Source organism: Triturus cristatus, chromosome 4_1, assembly GCF_964204655.1.
Source record: "Triturus cristatus chromosome 4_1, aTriCri1.1, whole genome shotgun sequence".
Classification (NCBI taxonomy): domain Eukaryota; kingdom Metazoa; phylum Chordata; class Amphibia; order Caudata; family Salamandridae; genus Triturus; species Triturus cristatus.
The window spans coordinates 123,518,677-123,541,820 of NC_140585.1; the positions used below are offsets into that span (position 1 = coordinate 123,518,677).

Consider the following 23,144-nt stretch of genomic DNA (forward strand, 5'->3'; position numbering starts at 1 on the left):
CCTGAGTCTAGGTTAACATACAGTGATATCACTCCTATTCAAGTACTAAACATGCCAACCTGAAGTGTAAAACATCCCCTAGGTGTAGTTAAGGCATCAGTTAGGAGTGAACTGAACACTCATGTTATGGGCAATTAGACTTAAAATAAAGTGTGGACAGCAGTAACGTTACTTTTGAAATGTGATGCTGAGTGAGCACACAGGGGAATTAGCTCAAATGGTAGAGCGCTCGCTTAGCATGCGAGAGGTAGCGGGATCGATGCCCGCATTCTCCATTCTAAAATTTGCATACATTTTACTTTTTAACTTGTAATTGCCATGGTTGTTGCAGAGTAAGAACAGAAAAGTCACAGATGGCTTTCAAATTTGGTGTCATTATAACAACTAAAGTGGTTTAATCAAAAGTGTTTAGGTATTCTATAGCACGTGAGAGGAATTTGATTTCTTATGCAATCTCAAAATGAAAATTTCACACCTTCCATTTTCATTTCGTATTATTTTACTTGACATTCTTTCCTCTGAAGGATGTATAAAAGTGAAGTTCCTTGCAAAACAAGAGCAGAGGAATATCCAGAAACGGTTTTCCTTAATAAAAAATGATGAGTCTGCATACCATATTTAAGTGGGAGCCCGGCTAGCTCAGTCGGTAGAGCATGAGACTCTTAATCTCAGGGTCGTGGGTTCGATCCCCACGTTGGGCGAAAACGAGTATTTTTTGCTGGATGATAGCATTGGCTCTCATAATATGGTGATTAATCTTGCATTAGACATGCACTAACTCCTAAAAATTGTATCTCCCTTGGTTACTCATTCATGAGAAATGTATCTCCAAGATTAGGTAGGGCCTGAGTCTAGGTTAACATACAGTGATATCACTCCTATTCAAGTACTAAACATGCCAACCTGAAGTGTAAAACATCCCCTAGGTGTAGTTAAGGCATCAGTTAGGAGTGAACTGAACACTCATGTTATGGGCAATTAGACTTAAAATAAAGTGTGGACAGCAGTAACGTTACTTTTGAAATGTGATGCTGAGTGAGCACACAGGGGAATTAGCTCAAATGGTAGAGCGCTCGCTTAGCATGCGAGAGGTAGCGGGATCGATGCCCGCATTCTCCATTCTAAAATTTGCATACATTTTACTTTTTAACTTGTAATTGCCATGGTTGTTGCAGAGTAAGAACAGATAAGTCACAGATGGCTTTCAAATTTGGTGTCATTATAACAACTAAAGTGGTTTAATCAAAAGTGTTTAGGTATTCTATAGCACGTGAGAGGAATTTGATTTCTTATGCAATCTCAAAATGAAAATTTCACACCTTCCATTTTCATTTCGTATTATTTTACTTGACATTCTTTCCTCTGAAGGATGTATAAAAGTGAAGTTCCTTGCAAAACAAGAGCAGAGGAATATCCAGAAACGGTTTTCCTTAATAAAAAATGATGAGTCTGCATACCATATTTAAGTGGGAGCCCGGCTAGCTCAGTCGGTAGAGCATGAGACTCTTAATCTCAGGGTCGTGGGTTCGAGCCCCACGTTGGGCGAAAACGAGTATTTTTTGCTGTATGATAGCATTGGCTCTCATAATATGGTGATTAATCTTGCATTAGACATGCACTAACTCCTAAAAATTGTATCTCCCTTGGTAAATCATTCATGAGAAATGTATCTCCAAGATTAGGTAGGGCCTGAGTCTAGGTTAACATACAGTGATATCACTCCTATTCAAGTACTAAACATGCCAACCTGAAGTGTAAAACATCCCCTAGGTGTAGTTAAGGCATCAGTTAGGAGTGAACTGAACACTCATGTTATGGGCAATTAGACTTAAAATAAAGTGTGGACAGCAGTAACGTTACTTTTGAAATGTGATGCTGAGTGAGCACACAGGGGAATTAGCTCAAATGGTAGAGTGCTCGCTTAGCATGCGAGAGGTAGCGGGATCGATGCCCGCATTCTCCATTCTAAAATTTGCATACATTTTACTTTTTAACTTGTAATTGCCATGGTTGTTGCAGAGTAAGAACAGAAAAGTCACAGATGGCTTTCAAATTTGGTGTCATTATAACAACTAAAGTGGTTTAATCAAAAGTGTTTAGGTATTCTATAGCACGTGAGAGGAATTTGATTTCTTATGCAATCTCAAAATGAAAATTTCACACCTTCCATTTTCATTTCGTATTATTTTACTTGACATTCTTTCCTCTGAAGGATGTATAAAAGTGAAGTTCCTTGCAAAACAAGAGCAGAGGAATATCCAGAAACGGTTTTCCTTAATAAAAAATGATGAGTCTGCATACCATATTTAAGTGGGAGCCCGGCTAGCTCAGTCGGTAGAGCATGAGACTCTTAATCTCAGGGTCGTGGGTTTGAGCCCCACGTTGGGCGAAAACGAGTATTTTTTGCTGGATGATAGCATTGGCTCTCATAATATGGTGATTAATCTTGCATTAGACATGCACTAACTCCTAAAAATTGTATCTCCCTTGGTTACTCATTCATGAGAAATGTATCTCCAAGATTAGGTAGGGCCTGAGTCTAGGTTAACATACAGTGATATCACTCCTATTCAAGTACTAAACATGCCAACCTGAAGTGTAAAACATCCCCTAGGTGTAGTTAAGGCATCAGTTAGGAGTGAACTGAACACTCATGTTATGGGCAATTAGACTTAAAATAAAGTGTGGACAGCAGTAACGTTACTTTTGAAATGTGATGCTGAGTGAGCACACAGGGGAATTAGCTCAAATGGTAGAGCGCTCGCTTAGCATGCGAGAGGTAGCGGGATCGATGCCCGCATTCTCCATTCTAAAATTTGCATACATTTTACTTTTTAACTTGTAATTGCCATGGTTGTTGCAGAGTAAGAACAGAAAAGTCACAGATGGCTTTCAAATTTGGTGTCATTATAACAACTAAAGTGGTTTAATCAAAAGTGTTTAGGTATTCTATAGCACGTGAGAGGAATTTGATTTCTTATGCAATCTCAAAATGAAAATTTCACACCTTCCATTTTCATTTCGTATTATTTTACTTGACATTCTTTCCTCTGAAGGATGTATAAAAGTGAAGTTCCTTGCAAAACAAGAGCAGAGGAATATCCAGAAACGGTTTTCCTTAATAAAAAATGATGAGTCTGCATACCATATTTAAGTGGGAGCCCGGCTAGCTCAGTCGGTAGAGCATGAGACTCTTAATCTCAGGGTCGTGGGTTCGATCCCCACGTTGGGCGAAAACGAGTATTTTTTGCTGGATGATAGCATTGGCTCTCATAATATGGTGATTAATCTTGCATTAGACATGCACTAACTCCTAAAAATTGTATCTCCCTTGGTTACTCATTCATGAGAAATGTATCTCCAAGATTAGGTAGGGCCTGAGTCTAGGTTAACATACAGTGATATCACTCCTATTCAAGTACTAAACATGCCAACCTGAAGTGTAAAACATCCCCTAGGTGTAGTTAAGGCATCAGTTAGGAGTGAACTGAACACTCATGTTATGGGCAATTAGACTTAAAATAAAGTGTGGACAGCAGTAACGTTACTTTTGAAATGTGATGCTGAGTGAGCACACAGGGGAATTAGCTCAAATGGTAGAGCGCTCGCTTAGCATGCGAGAGGTAGCGGGATCGATGCCCGCATTCTCCATTCTAAATTTTGCATACATTTTACTTTTTAACTTGTAATTGCCATGGTTGTTGCAGAGTAAGAACAGAAAAGTCACAGATGGCTTTCAAATTTGGTGTCATTATAACAACTAAAGTGGTTTAATCAAAAGTGTTTAGGTATTCTATAGCACGTGAGAGGAATTTGATTTCTTATGCAATCTCAAAATGAAAATTTCACACCTTCCATTTTCATTTCGTATTATTTTACTTGACATTCTTTCCTCTGAAGGATGTATAAAAGTGAAGTTCCTTGCAAAACAAGAGCAGAGGAATATCCAGAAACGGTTTTCCTTAATAAAAAATGATGAGTCTGCATACCATATTTAAGTGGGAGCCCGGCTAGCTCAGTCGGTAGAGCATGAGACTCTTAATCTCAGGGTCGTGGGTTCGAGCCCCACGTTGGGCGAAAATGAGTATTTTTTGCTGTATGATAGCATTGGCTCTCATAATATGGTGATTAATCTTGCATTAGACATGCACTAACTCCTAAAAATTGTATCTCCCTTGGTTACTCATTCATGAGAAATGTATCTCCAAGATTAGGTAGGGCCTGAGTCTAGGTTAACATACAGTGATATCACTCCTATTCAAGTACTAAACATGCCAACCTGAAGTGTAAAACATCCCCTAGGTGTAGTTAAGGCATCAGTTAGGAGTGAACTGAACACTCATGTTATGGGCAATTAGACTTAAAATAAAGTGTGGACAGCAGTAACGTTACTTTTGAAATGTGATGCTGAGTGAGCACACAGGGGAATTAGCTCAAATGGTAGAGTGCTCGCTTAGCATGCGAGAGGTAGCGGGATCGATGCCCGCATTCTCCATTCTAAAATTTGCATACATTTTACTTTTTAACTTGTAATTGCCATGGTTGTTGCAGAGTAAGAACAGAAAAGTCACAGATGGCTTTCAAATTTGGTGTCATTATAACAACTAAAGTGGTTTAATCAAAAGTGTTTAGGTATTCTATAGCACGTGAGAGGAATTTGATTTCTTATGCAATCTCAAAATGAAAATTTCACACCTTCCATTTTCATTTCGTATTATTTTACTTGACATTCTTTCCTCTGAAGGATGTATAAAAGTGAAGTTCCTTGCAAAACAAGAGCAGAGGAATATCCAGAAACGGTTTTCCTTAATAAAAAATGATGAGTCTGCATACCATATTTAAGTGGGAGCCCGGCTAGCTCAGTCGGTAGAGCATGAGACTCTTAATCTCAGGGTCGTGGGTTTGAGCCCCACGTTGGGCGAAAACGAGTATTTTTTGCTGGATGATAGCATTGGCTCTCATAATATGGTGATTAATCTTGCATTAGACATGCACTAACTCCTAAAAATTGTATCTCCCTTGGTTACTCATTCATGAGAAATGTATCTCCAAGATTAGGTAGGGCCTGAGTCTAGGTTAACATACAGTGATATCACTCCTATTCAAGTACTAAACATGCCAACCTGAAGTGTAAAACATCCCCTAGGTGTAGTTAAGGCATCAGTTAGGAGTGAACTGAACACTCATGTTATGGGCAATTAGACTTAAAATAAAGTGTGGACAGCAGTAACGTTACTTTTGAAATGTGATGCTGAGTGAGCACACAGGGGAATTAGCTCAAATGGTAGAGCGCTCGCTTAGCATGCGAGAGGTAGCGGGATCGATGCCCGCATTCTCCATTCTAAAATTTGCATACATTTTACTTTTTAACTTGTAATTGCCATGGTTGTTGCAGAGTAAGAACAGAAAAGTCACAGATGGCTTTCAAATTTGGTGTCATTATAACAACTAAAGTGGTTTAATCAAAAGTGTTTAGGTATTCTATAGCACGTGAGAGGAATTTGATTTCTTATGCAATCTCAAAATGAAAATTTCACACCTTCCATTTTCATTTCGTATTATTTTACTTGACATTCTTTCCTCTGAAGGATGTATAAAAGTGAAGTTCCTTGCAAAACAAGAGCAGAGGAATATCCAGAAACGGTTTTCCTTAATAAAAAATGATGAGTCTGCATACCATATTTAAGTGGGAGCCCGGCTAGCTCAGTCGGTAGAGCATGAGACTCTTAATCTCAGGGTCGTGGGTTCGAGCCCCACGTTGGGCAAAAACGAGTATTTTTTGCTGTATGATAGCATTGGCTCTCATAATATGGTGATTAATCTTGCATTAGACATGCACTAACTCCTAAAAATTGTATCTCCCTTGGTTACTCATTCATGAGAAATGTATCTCCAAGATTAGGTAGGGCCTGAGTCTAGGTTAACATACAGTGATATCACTCCTATTCAAGTACTAAACATGCCAACCTGAAGTGTAAAACATCCCCTAGGTGTAGTTAAGGCATCAGTTAGGAGTGAACTGAACACTCATGTTATGGGCAATTAGACTTAAAATAAAGTGTGGACAGCAGTAACGTTACTTTTGAAATGTGACGCTGAGTGAGCACACAGGGGAATTAGCTCAAATGGTAGAGTGCTCGCTTAGCATGCGAGAGGTAGCGGGATCGATGCCCGCATTCTCCATTCTAAAATTTGCATACATTTTACTTTTTAACTTGTAATTGCCATGGTTGTTGCAGAGTAAGAACAGAAAAGTCACAGATGGCTTTCAAATTTGGTGTCATTATAACAACTAAAGTGGTTTAATCAAAAGTGTTTAGGTATTCTATAGCACGTGAGAGGAATTTGATTTCTTATGCAATCTCAAAATGAAAATTTCACACCTTCCATTTTCATTTCGTATTATTTTACTTGACATTCTTTCCTCTGAAGGATGTATAAAAGTGAAGTTCCTTGCAAAACAAGAGCAGAGGAATATCCAGAAACGGTTTTCCTTAATAAAAAATGATGAGTCTGCATACCATATTTAAGTGGGAGCCCGGCTAGCTCAGTCGGTAGAGCATGAGACTCTTAATCTCAGGGTCGTGGGTTTGAGCCCCACGTTGGGCGAAAACGAGTATTTTTTGCTGGATGATAGCATTGGCTCTCATAATATGGTGATTAATCTTGCATTAGACATGCACTAACTCCTAAAAATTGTATCTCCCTTGGTTACTCATTCATGAGAAATGTATCTCCAAGATTAGGTAGGGCCTGAGTCTAGGTTAACATACAGTGATATCACTCCTATTCAAGTACTAAACATGCCAACCTGAAGTGTAAAACATCCCCTAGGTGTAGTTAAGGCATCAGTTAGGAGTGAACTGAACACTCATGTTATGGGCAATTAGACTTAAAATAAAGTGTGGACAGCAGTAACGTTACTTTTGAAATGTGATGCTGAGTGAGCACACAGGGGAATTAGCTCAAATGGTAGAGCGCTCGCTTAGCATGCGAGAGGTAGCGGGATCGATGCCCGCATTCTCCATTCTAAAATTTGCATACATTTTACTTTTTAACTTGTAATTGCCATGGTTGTTGCAGAGTAAGAACAGAAAAGTCACAGATGGCTTTCAAATTTGGTGTCATTATAACAACTAAAGTGGTTTAATCAAAAGTGTTTAGGTATTCTATAGCACGTGAGAGGAATTTGATTTCTTATGCAATCTCAAAATGAAAATTTCACACCTTCCATTTTCATTTCGTATTATTTTACTTGACATTCTTTCCTCTGAAGGATGTATAAAAGTGAAGTTCCTTGCAAAACAAGAGCAGAGGAATATCCAGAAACGGTTTTCCTTAATAAAAAATGATGAGTCTGCATACCATATTTAAGTGGGAGCCCGGCTAGCTCAGTCGGTAGAGCATGAGACTCTTAATCTCAGGGTCGTTGGTTCGATCCCCACGTTGGGCGAAAACGAGTATTTTTTGCTGGATGATAGCATTGGCTCTCATAATATGGTGATTAATCTTGCATTAGACATGCACTAACTCCTAAAAATTGTATCTCCCTTGGTTACTCATTCATGAGAAATGTATCTCCAAGATTAGGTAGGGCCTGAGTCTAGGTTAACATACAGTGATATCACTCCTATTCAAGTACTAAACATGCCAACCTGAAGTGTAAAACATCCCCTAGGTGTAGTTAAGGCATCAGTTAGGAGTGAACTGAACACTCATGTTATGGGCAATTAGACTTAAAATAAAGTGTGGACAGCAGTAACGTTACTTTTGAAATGTGATGCTGAGTGAGCACACAGGGGAATTAGCTCAAATGGTAGAGCGCTCGCTTAGCATGCGAGAGGTAGCGGGATCGATGCCCGCATTCTCCATTCTAAAATTTGCATACATTTTACTTTTTAACTTGTAATTGCCATGGTTGTTGCAGAGTAAGAACAGAAAAGTCACAGATGGCTTTCAAATTTGGTGTCATTATAACAACTAAAGTGGTTTAATCAAAAGTGTTTAGGTATTCTATAGCACGTGAGAGGAATTTGATTTCTTATGCAATCTCAAAATGAAAATTTCACACCTTCCATTTTCATTTCGTATTATTTTACTTGACATTCTTTCCTCTGAAGGATGTATAAAAGTGAAGTTCCTTGCAAAACAAGAGCAGAGGAATATCCAGAAATGGTTTTCCTTAATAAAAAATGATGAGTCTGCATACCATATTTAAGTGGGAGCCCGGCTAGCTCAGTCGGTAGAGCATGAGACTCTTAATCTCAGGGTCGTGGGTTCGAGCCCCACGTTGGGCGAAAACGAGTATTTTTTGCTGTATGATAGCATTGGCTCTCATAATATGGTGATTAATCTTGCATTAGACATGCACTAACTCCTAAAAATTGTATCTCCCTTGGTTACTCATTCATGAGAAATGTATCTCCAAGATTAGGTAGGGCCTGAGTCTAGGTTAACATACAGTGATATCACTCCTATTCAAGTACTAAACATGCCAACCTGAAGTGTAAAACATCCCCTAGGTGTAGTTAAGGCATCAGTTAGGAGTGAACTGAACACTCATGTTATGGGCAATTAGACTTAAAATAAAGTGTGGACAGCAGTAACGTTACTTTTGAAATGTGATGCTGAGTGAGCACACAGGGGAATTAGCTCAAATGGTAGAGTGCTCGCTTAGCATGCGAGAGGTAGCGGGATCGATGCCCGCATTCTCCATTCTAAAATTTGCATACATTTTACTTTTTAACTTGTAATTGCCATGGTTGTTGCAGAGTAAGAACAGAAAAGTCACAGATGGCTTTCAAATTTGGTGTCATTATAACAACTAAAGTGGTTTAATCAAAAGTGTTTAGGTATTCTATAGCACGTGAGAGGAATTTGATTTCTTATGCAATCTCAAAATGAAAATTTCACACCTTCCATTTTCATTTCGTATTATTTTACTTGACATTCTTTCCTCTGAAGGATGTATAAAAGTGAAGTTCCTTGCAAAACAAGAGCAGAGGAATATCCAGAAACGGTTTTCCTTAATAAAAAATGATGAGTCTGCATACCATATTTAAGTGGGAGCCCGGCTAGCTCAGTCGGTAGAGCATGAGACTCTTAATCTCAGGGTCGTGGGTTTGAGCCCCACGTTGGGCGAAAACGAGTATTTTTTGCTGGATGATAGCATTGGCTCTCATAATATGGTGATTAATCTTGCATTAGACATGCACTAACTCCTAAAAATTGTATCTCCCTTGGTTACTCATTCATGAGAAATGTATCTCCAAGATTAGGTAGGGCCTGAGTCTAGGTTAACATACAGTGATATCACTCCTATTCAAGTACTAAACATGCCAACCTGAAGTGTAAAACATCCCCTAGGTGTAGTTAAGGCATCAGTTAGGAGTGAACTGAACACTCATGTTATGGGCAATTAGACTTAAAATAAAGTGTGGACAGCAGTAACGTTACTTTTGAAATGTGATGCTGAGTGAGCACACAGGGGAATTAGCTCAAATGGTAGAGCGCTCGCTTAGCATGCGAGAGGTAGCGGGATCGATGCCCGCATTCTCCATTCTAAAATTTGCATACATTTTACTTTTTAACTTGTAATTGCCATGGTTGTTGCAGAGTAAGAACAGAAAAGTCACAGATGGCTTTCAAATTTGGTGTCATTATAACAACTAAAGTGGTTTAATCAAAAGTGTTTAGGTATTCTATAGCACGTGAGAGGAATTTGATTTCTTATGCAATCTCAAAATGAAAATTTCACACCTTCCATTTTCATTTCGTATTATTTTACTTGACATTCTTTCCTCTGAAGGATGTATAAAAGTGAAGTTCCTTGCAAAACAAGAGCAGAGGAATATCCAGAAACGGTTTTCCTTATGTGGAAATGTGGATTTTCCTGATCAGTTATGTCCCCTATCTTGGACCCCAACGGTTCTATATGCATGTTACAAGTACATGTATGTTCCCTCCAGTTCCAGTTTCTAAGACGCAAACATATGTGTGTCTACCGTCAACATGTTCTCTGTCAGATCCGCCATCAATGGGCTGGATATTCGATTCCTAAGTATAAAAGGCCACCGACTTTATATGGCTAAGTTACTCCATTTTTACAGTTCAGGCGAGTAGGCCCGATTCTGTCCTCAAAGCCTTTCCCTGCTCTCTGTCTCTGACAGCTTCAGCTTGAGCTCGCATCTGTATCCATGAACTTTGTCCTACTCCCTGTGCAGCTAACGGTGCCTGCCTCGGCCAGTTTTCGCTTGTCTGCCAAGAAGTTGTATTTCACCTTCGAATTATCTATTTTGCTCTTCAGCCGATGCATTCTTGCCTAGTAGTTTAAGTAAACATTCCTCCAGTTACCAAGCAAAAGGCCAGGCTTCTCTGTCTTCATGCAAGTGATTCATAGCCCTGTTGCCATGGAAAGTTTTCTGCCCCTCGCATCTCATATAGACACTTAGACGCTTGTACACGCACACAGTCAGTATAGAATAGATTCTGTCCGAGAGTCTCTTCCTTGTGGATAACATAGTTCTTTAAACATAGGATGTTAGATATGATTTGGGATTAGGATGACTTGACCCCAGACTTCTCGTCTCCACATGTAGAGCTAAATGTCAAGTCCCCTTCACCCCCTAGTTACACGTCAATTACACGTCATGCTGCTGCGCGCGCATCTATGCCAAGTATTATCTTATAGATCCACCTATGTCTGATAATGCAAGCCAATCATGTTTCTTTTATTCCTTATTACGCCTAGTTTCGATTATGTCACTGTTACGTCACTTTTCTTATCAAATGTTACGCCTTCTACATTCGTTTCATTGTAATGTACTTATTATAAAAATACATGTCTGTTAATAAATTATTGTACTTCACTTCCTGAACCTTCGTGGTGACGGAACCTGAGGGCCGCGACTCGAGTCGGCCATTTTGAATGGAATAAAGCCCATTAGAGAACCTCTTATACCACGGATTCTGCCTCTTGTTATTTTGAGCTATTTTACTTTAATTTAAGATTCCGCATGAAATTCAGTCAGGTAATATTTATTTTATTTACCACATAATGGCGCCCGAACAGGGACACTTTCTCATCTCACGCGCCGGCGGTGCGTTGCAGGCCCGGTCTCCTGCCACAGCTGGACGGACCATAAACGCGTACCAGCAGGATTTCCTGTAAGCTCCCTCCGGTCAAGCGGGGGCGACTGAGGCTGCGATCAACCCAGACGAGGCGGTGAGAAGTGCGAAGTATCCCGACCAGAGCCTAGCTGAGAGAGCAAGATCCGAGGTATACAGAGGCCCACCAGGTTTTCCGAAATTCCGACGTCCAGAGGGTCCGATGTCCACAGTCGTCGAGTCCTGTCCATTCTCTGAGGCCTTCCGTTTCAAGGAGCTACTCGGTGAGTACCATCGCCGGGGAGGCGTGTTGACGTGCACATAGGTTGTGCCGGTCAAGACGGATTTGGGTACACAAATCCGGTCTGCACTGTTTAGCAGTGTATATGTACTGTTTAGCAGTATATCAAGTATTCCGAAGTATTCAGTTATTGTCAAGAATTCAGCGTGGTGATTAGTTAGGCAGACTGTCATCATTGACGATCATTGTTATAATGTTTAATGTTTAATGTTTAAAGTATTCAGAAAATGTCTTGCATATTGTGGTATGAATGACTGTTCATTGTTCACTGTTCATTATTGTGTTTTTCGTACTAAGTAAGTTCAAGAGTAAGTATCAGATCAGTTGTTAATATGCCGCTCTTCTCGAAGTTAAGACAGATTACCACCAGAAAAGGGGTGCTTGAAGAAGCAGTTCCTATTCCACCTAGAGACACTCCAGGACATTTCATGTACCATAAACATGGCTTAGATGCCATATTGTTTCTTGATCTATGGGTAGATTATACCAAGGGATTACCAGAAAGTCAAAGGTGGCCCGCAACGGGAACCTGGGATGCAGAGTGCATCATGAAAGTGGAGGAAGAGTTATGGAAAAGAAAGGTCAGACAGTCACAGAAAGACGCTGTTGAGTTATGGCGTAAAGAATCTCATAGACGAACAGAAAAAGCACGTAGACAAGAAGAGAGGAGTAAAGAAAGTTCAAATAAAGTTCAAGAAAATCTATTAATTGAGGAAGGTATCCGAGTGAAATCAGAACAAGTAAATAGACAAAGAAATGCTCTTATGAATGGTATGTATCCCCTTCTAGCCGAAGGACTACCTAAGGCTGTTACGGAGGTGCCAAAAGACTTGCCACCCCCGTTATTTCCAATTAAGGTACATCCAAAAGGGCATCCCAGAACCGCAGAAGACGTTTTCCTTTCCTCATATCTAGATGATGCAGCCCCCGAGTATGCTAACGCCACACCACATAGACCGTCTGGCGGAGGGGTTCAACGTCAGGATCAAGTATCTGTTCCCGTGCAACAGCAAGTCCCGACGCAAGCTTCGGCAAGCACATCTGTTTCCGCATCTGTCTCCGCAGTCGACTCTACAGGGGTAACAACACCCATAGTTGCTGTGTCACGTTCAACGAACCCATTCACACCCGACGCCCCAGATGGGGCCACGGGAGGTGCTAGCAGTACTTTTACACCACCTAGAATAAATAAACTTGTCTTTCAAGAGTCAGCACATTCACGTACACCTAAGTTCGTAAGTGAACGTGCGCTTAAGGAACTCCTTGTAAATTGTAGATATGACCCGGTGGTTGGTAAAGAGGATGAAATGGTTCTGGCATCATTACGTATTAGGCGAGCCGCAGAGTATTTAGCAAGGTTACCAGGGATGACTACGCATCTGGATAACATATATCATTTTGTTCAAACAGGACGAGATCCAGGATGTATTAACAGAGCTATGGAATTCCAGAAAGTAGAAATACAGGGGGAACTGTTACGTTTCCTCATAAACTGTGTGATCAGAAATCAAGATCGTCCGGGGGTAGACATGAACGTAATGCTTACTCTTACAAGATGGAGTCAGAATATATCAGAAGGAAGACACGATAAGCAAAATTGTATAATAGCCATGTGCCGAAAAATCCGTAAAGAAATAGAACGTATTCATGAAGAGAGATTGGGAACAGACGAGTTTGAGCAAGATGAGGTGTCCGAATCAGAGAATTCCGCAAGACAGTCAGAAACCATAGCCTATGTAGGCAGAGGAAGATCCTGTGAAAATACTAGATGTTTTTCTGATCCCATACATTCTGTATGTCCAAATAATAGCAGAACGTATCCAACGCCTGTAATAAATCTGAAGTCTCCTGAACATTCGTTTCAAGCCGCAGATAAAATACTACGAGAACGAAGGGGTTACCACCTCCTCGATTCCATGGATGAGCAAGAATTAGCCAGATCAGCCGTTCACTGGATCGTTAGTCCTGAAAAATATGGTGATGAGACCGTAGCACAAACGTTTCTCAACCTCAGTACAGATGAACAACGTTTAGCTGGAATCTATATGATTCAGCAACTCCTCATATTATATAAGAGCCAACATGCTGATCCTGGTCCTTTACCTGATATATTAATGGAACTACTCACGAACAGATGGAGAGGTTCTAGTAACAAGTTAATTAAAGAGATATTAGTGTCACGTAAACAGTATGTCCTTTTTGTAAGTCCGGATTCTCTCTCGCTGCCCCATAGAGAAAGAACGCCGTACTATATGGATAGACAAAATCCTTTACGAGAAGTGCACCCAATAAAAGGCGAAGACAATGAGTTTCACCGTGTATTTGTTTACACACCCATATCAAAAATGGAATTATTAGAAATGAAAAAAGTAGTACCTAGTCATGACAAAGACCCAGCAGGTTTCCACCGAGAAATTAAAGACATGTTACTGATGGGAGAGTACACCTTTCCTGATATTATGACGATTTTAAAAGTGCTTTTGCCTGCTGGCATTTATGAAAAACTGAAAGAAAAAGAGTGGGAAGTGGGAGACCAAAAGATAGACTGGACAGCATTAGCAGAGGAAGACAGGGGCCGAACTGCAGGTTCGGGGCTCGGGGATAAAGTTAAACTGTTACCAGGTTTACTAGTACAGGTACTGCCACGTTTATTAACTACAAAAAAGGAAGATTGGGGTGCAATCACAGCCTGTAAACAAAAGCAAGATGAAGACACAAGCGATTATTATGCTCGATTTGAAAAATGTTTTGGTATAAATAGTGGTATAAAAGCAAGTAGTGACTCATATCCACATTTATTTGTGACAAAATTAGTGGAAAATGCATTACCTCCAGTAAAGAATAGAATATTGAAATTCGAGAGTACCTGGCAAAGTAACACTCCGTCGCAAATGCTACAAATGTTACAGTATCATCACAATAGAATTAGGGATGAACAAGAACACGAGCATAGACGCATGAAGGATACAAAAATGAAAATGCTAGTTTCTCAGACAGTACCAGCAGATGGTCACAAAAAGGGTGTGACACATTCTGGTGATTCTGCAGTTCCTGTAAAAGGAACCTGCAATTACTGTAAACAGCTGGGCCATCATGTACACGATTGTCCAGTCCTGAAACGTAATATAGCTACAGGTATTACAAAGGAGAGACCACGATTAGTTAGACAAGACCAGAATGAACAAGGAGCTATGCAGCATGGACAGTCCATGCCAGCCTCACAGCAACCCATACAGTTTGTGCCAGCTGCACCACCGTTGCCTGCTACTGCCACACAAACCACAACACAACAAATGTATCAGACTGCACAGTATGAATACCCTGAATACCAGCGTTACGCATGAACCAGCCTAGAGAGGGAAGTTGACTTACCACTTATCGAGATTCCTGTAGATCAAGAAGGACCTTATGTACATAGTGAATTATTAGGTCAAGATAGAAAATTCTTACTCGATACAGGGGCAAGTCGAACAACTATAAAACGTAGCGAAGTTCCAGGGGCACCCCTCTCAGGCTCTCAAAATGTTTCCCTTGGTTTTTCAGGAAAACCTATTGTTAATGAAGTATCAAAGCCTCTACCACTTACAATAGGACCTTTGACACGAACTACAGATTTATTGCTTACTAAATCATGCCCAGAAAATTTGCTAGGAATTAAAACTCTGAAGGCACTAGGAGCCATAATATGTTGTTCTCCGGAAGGAGTAAGGTTGTTTTTACGTGATTTTAAAGGTCACTATGTGTCTAGAGACATGGATCCCCGACTACAGACTTTACCAGTACATCTATGGGCACAAGGCCCTACGGATGTTGGCTGCATGAACATTACACCCTATCGAGTCACACTGAAAGCAGGAGTGGTACTGCCACGAATGCGACAATACAAGTTACCGCATGATGCTGTAGTGGCTTTGCTGAAAATCATTGATGAGCTAATTGCCCAGGGAGTAGTTGTAGAAACAGACTCCAATGTATGTAATTCACCGATAATTCCGATTCTTAAACGAACTGATCCTACTGCTCCACCAGTGTACCGATTGGTTATTGATTTGCGTGAACTAAACAAGTGTATTGTACCACAATTCCCTGTGGTCCCTGATATATCATCATTATTGACAGCAATTGATTCCGAAGCAACATTCTTTACTGTAATTGATCTCAAGAATGCCTTTTTCAGCGTCCCAATAGATCCGGAAAGCCAATACTTGTTCGGATTCAGTTTAAATGGGCGCAGCTTTAAATTCTCACGCGCTCCCCAAGGATTTACAGAAAGCCCCAGCATCTACAGCCAAGCACTGAAACGAGAACTTGACAGTATCCACATGCCAGTCAATACTGCACTGCTTCAATATGTCGATGATCTGCTGATCACCGCGAGAAGCGAGCCAGAATGTGAAAAAGCTTCTCTGACAGTTTTACATTTCCTAGCCGACAAGGGGCACAAGGTGTCCCCTTCTAAGCTGCAATTCTGTGTTCAGCGAGTTATTTATCTTGGTCACTCGCTGTCCAAGGAGGGAAGGCAGCTTACACCAGATCGCATCCAGTTAATTGCTAATATGTCAATACCCCAGACACAGAAGGAGGTGCGGGCTTTCATAGGCCTCACTTCATATTGTAGACAGTGGATCCCTCAGTACGCATTTCTAGCAAAACCACTCATTCAGTTAACCACACAGGAGGCAGCCACATCGACTGTTCTCCCTTGGACTCAGGAACATACACAAGCTTTTGAAAGCCTAAAGGAAGCTTTATGTCAAGCACCTGTTTTAGCAACACCATGTTATAGCAAACATTTTACACTCTTTGTTACAGAACGCGAAGGTACTGCCTTATCAGTACTCACTCAGGATCAAGCAGGATCACGCAAGCCATGTGCTTATTTTTCCAGTACATTAGATCCCGTAGCTCAGGCTTTGCCTGCATGCCTGAAATCAGTGGCAGCGACAGCTTTAGCAATTAGACAAAGCGATGCCATAGTTTTAGGACACCCATTGACAGTACAAGTACCACATGCAGTAGAGGTTCTTGTGAACCGAACACAAACACAACACTTGACCATAGCAAGACTTACTGGTTATGAACTGACATTGTTTCAACCACACATAGAGATCCGACGGTGTAATACATTGAATCCTGCTACACTATTACCTGTAATTGGAACAGACCCACTAGCTCATGATTGTGTTGAAATCATTGAAATAAAGACGAAACCTAGACAAGACTTGACAGACGTTCCATTGCTAGATCCAGACCTGACGTTATATGTAGATGGTTCGTGTATGAGGACAAGTACAGGAAATTTAGTTGCCGCATATGCAGTCACAACAGACACTGAAGTTATTGAGACAAATTGTATAGATACTCTGTCAGCCCAAGCAGCAGAACTTATTGCTCTAACACAAGCCTGTATTCAAGCCACAAATAAGAAAGTTAATGTATACACTGACTCACGTTATGCATTCGGAGTTGTACACGACTTCGGCGTACTATGGCGAGAGAGAGGTTATTTAACTTCCCATGGTGCCCACATTCAGCACGGACCCCTCATTCATGCCTTGTTAGGCGCAATACATCTACCCACTGCTATATCAATTATGAAATGTAAAGCACACACGAAGGTTACTGATACCATTTCTCAAGGCAATGACTTAGCTGACAGAACAGCTAAACAGACTGCTCAGAATCGCACATTAGACATGACAAAGCCAATAGTTCAGACACCAACACAGTGTATGACAATTAAGGATCCCGCACTTGACGTAATTGACATACAGACACATGCCACAGCAGAAGAAATAAAGAAGTGGACTGAACTAGGAGGGATCCAGACAGATCAAGGATGGATGACGAAGGAGAAATCCGTGTGGTTTCTCCCTGATTCCATGGTTCAAGCCATTATAGCTACAGTTCACAGTCCAGCACATTTAGGAGAGAAGGCAATGCTAGACAGCATTCAGCACATTTGGTTCAACAAACATTTACGAGCAGCAGCTAAACAAAAAGTTCGTACCTGTATGATATGTTGTCAGTTTAATCCAGGAAAGAGTGTTCCCGTAGAGCAGGGTGGATTTCAGCCTCCTGACCATCCTTTTGAAGTCCTCCAGATGGATTATATTCAGATGGAACGTTGTCGAGGATTCAAATATGTCCTCGTAGTTGTCTGCGCTCTCTCCCGTTGGACAGAGGCGTATCCCGTATCAGATTACACTGCCCCGACTACTGCCAAGCAGCTAGTTCGAGAATTCTTCCCACGGTACGGTTTACCACGTGTTGTATATTCAGATAACGGTCAGCCTTTCTCATCCGAATTAATGAAACATGTCTCACTTTTGTTGGGATATCAGTGGAAATTCCACTGTGTCCGACACCCCGAGGCAGCAGGTCTCGTGGAACGACATAATCAACTTTTAAAAATCAGATTGTCTAAAATATGTCAGGAAAAAGGTGTGGACTGGATAGTAGCCTTACCAGTTGCGCTATTCTACATGAGAATGGTAGCACACTCTCGAACAGGGCTATCCCCGTATGAGGTGATCTTTGGTAGACCACCGAATATGTGGGGGACGCCTATACCCCGTAAAATAACTGATGTTGACTGTAATATGCTGACAGATTACCTGGCTTCCTTGATGTCTGCACTACAATCTTCTCGTTCACAGGTGGTCGCAGCTTTTCCTGACAACACTGAGGTGAAACCCCATGACGTGGTCCCTGGGGACTTTGTCCTGGTTCGGAATTTTGATAGGAAAAGCCAATTGGATCCTAGGTGGAAGTTGCCTAAGCAGGTCCTGCTGACGACCAGAACAGCTGTGAAGATCGAAGGACGGAAAGGATGGGTGCATTCCACCCATATAAAAAAATTTCATGGACTACCTTCAGATATAGACACTGTGCCCTGCACTCCCTCACAGACTGATTCAAAACTTCCTTTTGTTGAACAAAATGACTCTCAGTGCTATAAACAGAAACTCAGGTCCAGATCTAAACTGTCGGACGATTTGATTGTTTAAGTCCTCTCCAAGGTGAAGCGGTTGAATCTGTCCCGACATGTATCCCTTAGGTCTGAATGATGAAGAGTCCAGAATCATAATGAAACGACATGCTTATTGTAAATTACTGCGTAACCACTGTATTGTGACTTTATTAATTTTGTTTTCCTTGAGTTTTTTAATAGTTATTGCAAGTATATTGTTGCATATGTATTATCCTGTTTCTAAACGTGTTCTCAATATAACTGATGAACATTCTTTTAGTGACCTACCGCCACATGAGTTGTCCTATAGACTTGCGCTGCGCAATAACACATTCATTAGTATGTTACATCATTCCCATCAGACTAGTAATGCCACCAATTGTTGGGTGTGTGGCAGACTTCCTCCCTATCAGAATAACAAAGGAGTTCTGCCATTCTTTCCACATCCATTCACACACAATGGCTCCTGTGGAGCATGGTTTAGTTTATTAAATTCCATAGACCCAGACACAGCAGTTTATCAACAACATTGGATATGGGGAAATCTGAATCTAGTTTTATTCAAAGTCTGTCACCCTAATAAGGAGGGTCACCCCAGTAGAACAGGAACTGATTTAGAAAATGAAGTGTATAAATTAGGTAATTTTACGCCTAATCTTATGATTTTGAATGTCAAATCCGAAGTTGAACTAATTCTGCCCACTATGTCAGTATTTCCAGTTAAAGGTGAATTATGTGTGAGAAAAGTTGGTTCCATACATATGGGCCATAGCCAATGTGTTACTACAGTAGAATATAGTGATCAAGGCAAATCTTCATTTAGAGCTTCTCGCCATTCTTACTTTATATGTGGTCAGACGGCATATATGCGTCTGCCTCTAGATTGGGATGGTACCTGTTACATAGCATTCCTTCTGCCACCTGTTTTCCTAGCTCCCCCTGATTATTATCGAAATGTTCATTTAGTACACAATAGAGAGCAAAGAGATCTCCCAGTTGTCGATTATACTGAGACGGCATGGGACAAGTATGTAGATTTCAATAAAGGTATCTTTCCCTATATAGGTACAATATCAAATAGTAAGCTGATACGCAGACTCACCAAGACTCTTGAAGCTGTAGTAAACGAGACTATAGCCGCCCTAGGCAATCTGACAGAGGAACAATCAGTGATGAGAATTGTTGTTCTCCAGAATCGTCTTGTCCTTGACGTCATCCTGGCCGATAGGGGCGGAGCTTGCAGGGTCATCGGATCCAGCTGCTGCATTTTCATACCAGAAAATTCGCCATCTGTATATAAAGCTATAACACGCCTTCATAAGATTGTAAGCCAGATACACGAGAATCCAGGCACTTGGACGTGGTCCGGGTGGTTTTGGAATGTGATATCAGCCTGGGGATGGAGAGTTCTATCCTTCCTAGGTATTGGCCTTCTTATGCTCTTCAGTTGTTGTTTATGCCTGCAATGTGGACCAGCGATTTGTGGTCTGTGTGCCACATCGTGTATTCCACATCAAGGTTTTGGCTCAAGATCCCGGAAGAAGAAAGAAGAAGAAATGATGCTCCATGAGCAAATCGATGGAATGATGAAGATTGATGTCTCGTGAAGGGCAAGAAGGGGACAAGGAGGGAATGTGGAAATGTGGATTTTCCTGATCAGTTATGTCCCCTATCTTGGACCCCAACGGTTCTATATGCATGTTACAAGTACATGTATGTTCCCTCCAGTTCCAGTTTCTAAGACGCAAACATATGTGTGTCTACCGTCAACATGTTCTCTGTCAGATCCGCCATCAATGGGCTGGATATTCGATTCCTAAGTATAAAAGGCCACCGACTTTATATGGCTAAGTTACTCCATTTTTACAGTTCAGGCGAGTAGGCCCGATTCTGTCCTCAAAGCCTTTCCCTGCTCTCTGTCTCTGACAGCTTCAGCTTGAGCTCGCATCTGTATCCATGAACTTTGTCCTACTCCCTGTGCAGCTAACGGTGCCTGCCTCGGCCAGTTTTCGCTTGTCTGCCAAGAAGTTGTATTTCACCTTCGAATTATCTATTTTGCTCTTCAGCCGATGCATTCTTGCCTAGTAGTTTAAGTAAACATTCCTCCAGTTACCAAGCAAAAGGCCAGGCTTCTCTGTCTTCATGCAAGTGATTCATAGCCCTGTTGCCATGGAAAGTTTTCTGCCCCTCGCATCTCATATAGACACTTAGACGCTTGTACACGCACACAGTCAGTATAGAATAGATTCTGTCCGAGAGTCTCTTCCTTGTGGATAACATAGTTCTTTAAACATAGGATGTTAGATATGATTTGGGATTAGGATGACTTGACCCCAGACTTCTCGTCTCCACATGTAGAGCTAAATGTCAAGTCCCCTTCACCCCCTAGTTACACGTCAATTACACGTCATGCTGCTGCGCGCGCATCTATGCCAAGTATTATCTTATAGATCCACCTATGTCTGATAATGCAAGCCAATCATGTTTCTTTTATTCCTTTTACGTAAATGGGTCGCGACACTGCTAGTCATGCTGCAAATAACCCCAAAGGATTCTGGACAGTGTAGTGGCTACGGTGAGTACGCCTACGCCACGAGTATATAGAAATATAATGCCATCCCTGGACACGTGTTTCGAGGTAATTGCCTCTCGTCAGCAGGGAGCAGGTAGGTATGCGGGGTGCCGATGACTGCCATATATATAGGTAAAATACCTTCCAAGGCGCGCAGGTGCAGACACCGGGCTCGTCAGCCAAAGTCGCTCGAATGAGCTATTAGTAATTTACGTAAATGGGTCGCGACACTGCTAGTCATGCTGCAAATAACCCCAAAGGATTCTGGACAGTGTAGTGGCTACGGTGAGTACGCCTACGCCACGAGTATATAGAAATATAATGCCATCCCTGGACACGTGTTTCGAGGTAATTGCCTCTCGTCAGCAGGGAGCAGGTAGGTATGCGGGGTGCCGATGACTGCCATATATATAGGTAAAATACCTTCCAAGGCGCGCAGGTGCAGACACCGGGCTCGTCAGCCAAAGTCGCTCGAATGAGCTATTAGTAATTTACGTAAATGGGTCGCGACACTGCTAGTCATGCTGCAAATAACCCCAAAGGATTCTGGACAGTGTAGTGGCTACGGTGAGTACGCCTACGCCACGAGTATATAGAAATATAATGCCATCCCTGGACACGTGTTTCGAGGTAATTGCCTCTCGTCAGCAGGGAGCAGGTAGGTATGCGGGGTGCCGATGACTGCCATATATATAGGTAAAATACCTTCCAAGGCGCGCAGGTGCAGACACCGGGCTCGTCAGCCAAAGTCGCTCGAATGAGCTATTAGTAATTTACGTAAATGGGTCGCGACACTGCTAGTCATGCTGCAAATAACCCCAAAGGATTCTGGACAGTGTAGTGGCTACGGTGAGTACGCCTACGCCACGAGTATATAGAAATATAATGCCATCCCTGGACACGTGTTTCGAGGTAATTGCCTCTCGTCAGCAGGGAGCAGGTAGGTATGCGGGGTGCCGATGACTGCCATATATATAGGTAAAATACCTTCCAAGGCGCGCAGGTGCAGACACCGGGCTCGTCAGCCAAAGTCGCTCGAATGAGCTATTAGTAATTTACGTAAATGGGTCGCGACACTGCTAGTCATGCTGCAAATAACCCCAAAGGATTCTGGACAGTGTAGTGGCTACGGTGAGTACGCCTACGCCACGAGTATATAGAAATATAATGCCATCCCTGGACACGTGTTTCGAGGTAATTGCCTCTCGTCAGCAGGGAGCAGGTAGGTATGCGGGGTGCCGATGACTGCCATATATATAGGTAAAATACCTTCCAAGGCGCGCAGGTGCAGACACCGGGCTCGTCAGCCAAAGTCGCTCGAATGAGCTATTAGTAATTTACGTAAATGGGTCGCGACACTGCTAGTCATGCTGCAAATAACCCCAAAGGATTCTGGACAGTGTAGTGGCTACGGTGAGTACGCCTACGCCACGAGTATATAGAAATATAATGCCATCCCTGGACACGTGTTTCGAGGTAATTGCCTCTCGTCAGCAGGGAGCAGGTAGGTATGCGGGGTGCCGATGACTGCCATATATATAGGTAAAATACCTTCCAAGGCGCGCAGGTGCAGACACCGGGCTCGTCAGCCAAAGTCGCTCGAATGAGCTATTAGTAATTTACGTAAATGGGTCGCGACACTGCTAGTCATGCTGCAAATAACCCCAAAGGATTCTGGACAGTGTAGTGGCTACGGTGAGTACGCCTACGCCACGAGTATATAGAAATATAATGCCATCCCTGGACACGTGTTTCGAGGTAATTGCCTCTCGTCAGCAGGGAGCAGGTAGGTATGCGGGGTGCCGATGACTGCCATATATATAGGTAAAATACCTTCCAAGGCGCGCAGGTGCAGACACCGGGCTCGTCAGCCAAAGTCGCTCGAATGAGCTATTAGTAATTTACGTAAATGGGTCGCGACACTGCTAGTCATGCTGCAAATAACCCCAAAGGATTCTGGACAGTGTAGTGGCTACGGTGAGTACGCCTACGCCACGAGTATATAGAAATATAATGCCATCCCTGGACACGTGTTTCGAGGTAATTGCCTCTCGTCAGCAGGGAGCAGGTAGGTATGCGGGGTGCCGATGACTGCCATATATATAGGTAAAATACCTTCCAAGGCGCGCAGGTGCAGACACCGGGCTCGTCAGCCAAAGTCGCTCGAATGAGCTATTAGTAATTTACGTAAA

General features: G+C 42.0%; 14 non-coding genes across 14 annotated transcripts; all 14 read left to right on the forward strand.

Moving 5' to 3' along the window:
• The first annotated feature begins 202 nt into the window (after positions 1-202).
• TRNAA-AGC (transfer RNA alanine (anticodon AGC)) lies at positions 203-275 on the forward strand. The gene has a single exon. It is a non-coding gene; the product is annotated as a tRNA-Ala (tRNA).
• Positions 276-628: 353 nt separating this feature from the next.
• Positions 629-701, forward strand: TRNAK-CUU (transfer RNA lysine (anticodon CUU)). Its single transcript has one exon. It is a non-coding gene; the product is annotated as a tRNA-Lys (tRNA).
• A 345-nt stretch (positions 702-1,046) lies between these two features.
• Positions 1,047-1,119, forward strand: TRNAA-AGC (transfer RNA alanine (anticodon AGC)). Its single transcript has one exon. It is a non-coding gene; the product is annotated as a tRNA-Ala (tRNA).
• A 353-nt stretch (positions 1,120-1,472) lies between these two features.
• On the forward strand, positions 1,473-1,545 carry TRNAK-CUU (transfer RNA lysine (anticodon CUU)). The gene has a single exon. It is a non-coding gene; the product is annotated as a tRNA-Lys (tRNA).
• Positions 1,546-2,734: 1,189 nt separating this feature from the next.
• On the forward strand, positions 2,735-2,807 carry TRNAA-AGC (transfer RNA alanine (anticodon AGC)). The gene has a single exon. It is a non-coding gene; the product is annotated as a tRNA-Ala (tRNA).
• A 353-nt stretch (positions 2,808-3,160) lies between these two features.
• TRNAK-CUU (transfer RNA lysine (anticodon CUU)) lies at positions 3,161-3,233 on the forward strand. Its single transcript has one exon. It is a non-coding gene; the product is annotated as a tRNA-Lys (tRNA).
• Positions 3,234-3,578: 345 nt separating this feature from the next.
• TRNAA-AGC (transfer RNA alanine (anticodon AGC)) lies at positions 3,579-3,651 on the forward strand. Its single transcript has one exon. It is a non-coding gene; the product is annotated as a tRNA-Ala (tRNA).
• Positions 3,652-4,004: 353 nt separating this feature from the next.
• On the forward strand, positions 4,005-4,077 carry TRNAK-CUU (transfer RNA lysine (anticodon CUU)). Its single transcript has one exon. It is a non-coding gene; the product is annotated as a tRNA-Lys (tRNA).
• Positions 4,078-5,266: 1,189 nt separating this feature from the next.
• Positions 5,267-5,339, forward strand: TRNAA-AGC (transfer RNA alanine (anticodon AGC)). The gene has a single exon. It is a non-coding gene; the product is annotated as a tRNA-Ala (tRNA).
• A 353-nt stretch (positions 5,340-5,692) lies between these two features.
• TRNAK-CUU (transfer RNA lysine (anticodon CUU)) lies at positions 5,693-5,765 on the forward strand. Its single transcript has one exon. It is a non-coding gene; the product is annotated as a tRNA-Lys (tRNA).
• Positions 5,766-6,954: 1,189 nt separating this feature from the next.
• On the forward strand, positions 6,955-7,027 carry TRNAA-AGC (transfer RNA alanine (anticodon AGC)). The gene has a single exon. It is a non-coding gene; the product is annotated as a tRNA-Ala (tRNA).
• Positions 7,028-7,798: 771 nt separating this feature from the next.
• TRNAA-AGC (transfer RNA alanine (anticodon AGC)) lies at positions 7,799-7,871 on the forward strand. Its single transcript has one exon. It is a non-coding gene; the product is annotated as a tRNA-Ala (tRNA).
• A 353-nt stretch (positions 7,872-8,224) lies between these two features.
• TRNAK-CUU (transfer RNA lysine (anticodon CUU)) lies at positions 8,225-8,297 on the forward strand. Its single transcript has one exon. It is a non-coding gene; the product is annotated as a tRNA-Lys (tRNA).
• Positions 8,298-9,486: 1,189 nt separating this feature from the next.
• On the forward strand, positions 9,487-9,559 carry TRNAA-AGC (transfer RNA alanine (anticodon AGC)). Its single transcript has one exon. It is a non-coding gene; the product is annotated as a tRNA-Ala (tRNA).
• The last annotated feature ends 13,585 nt before the right edge of the window (positions 9,560-23,144 follow it).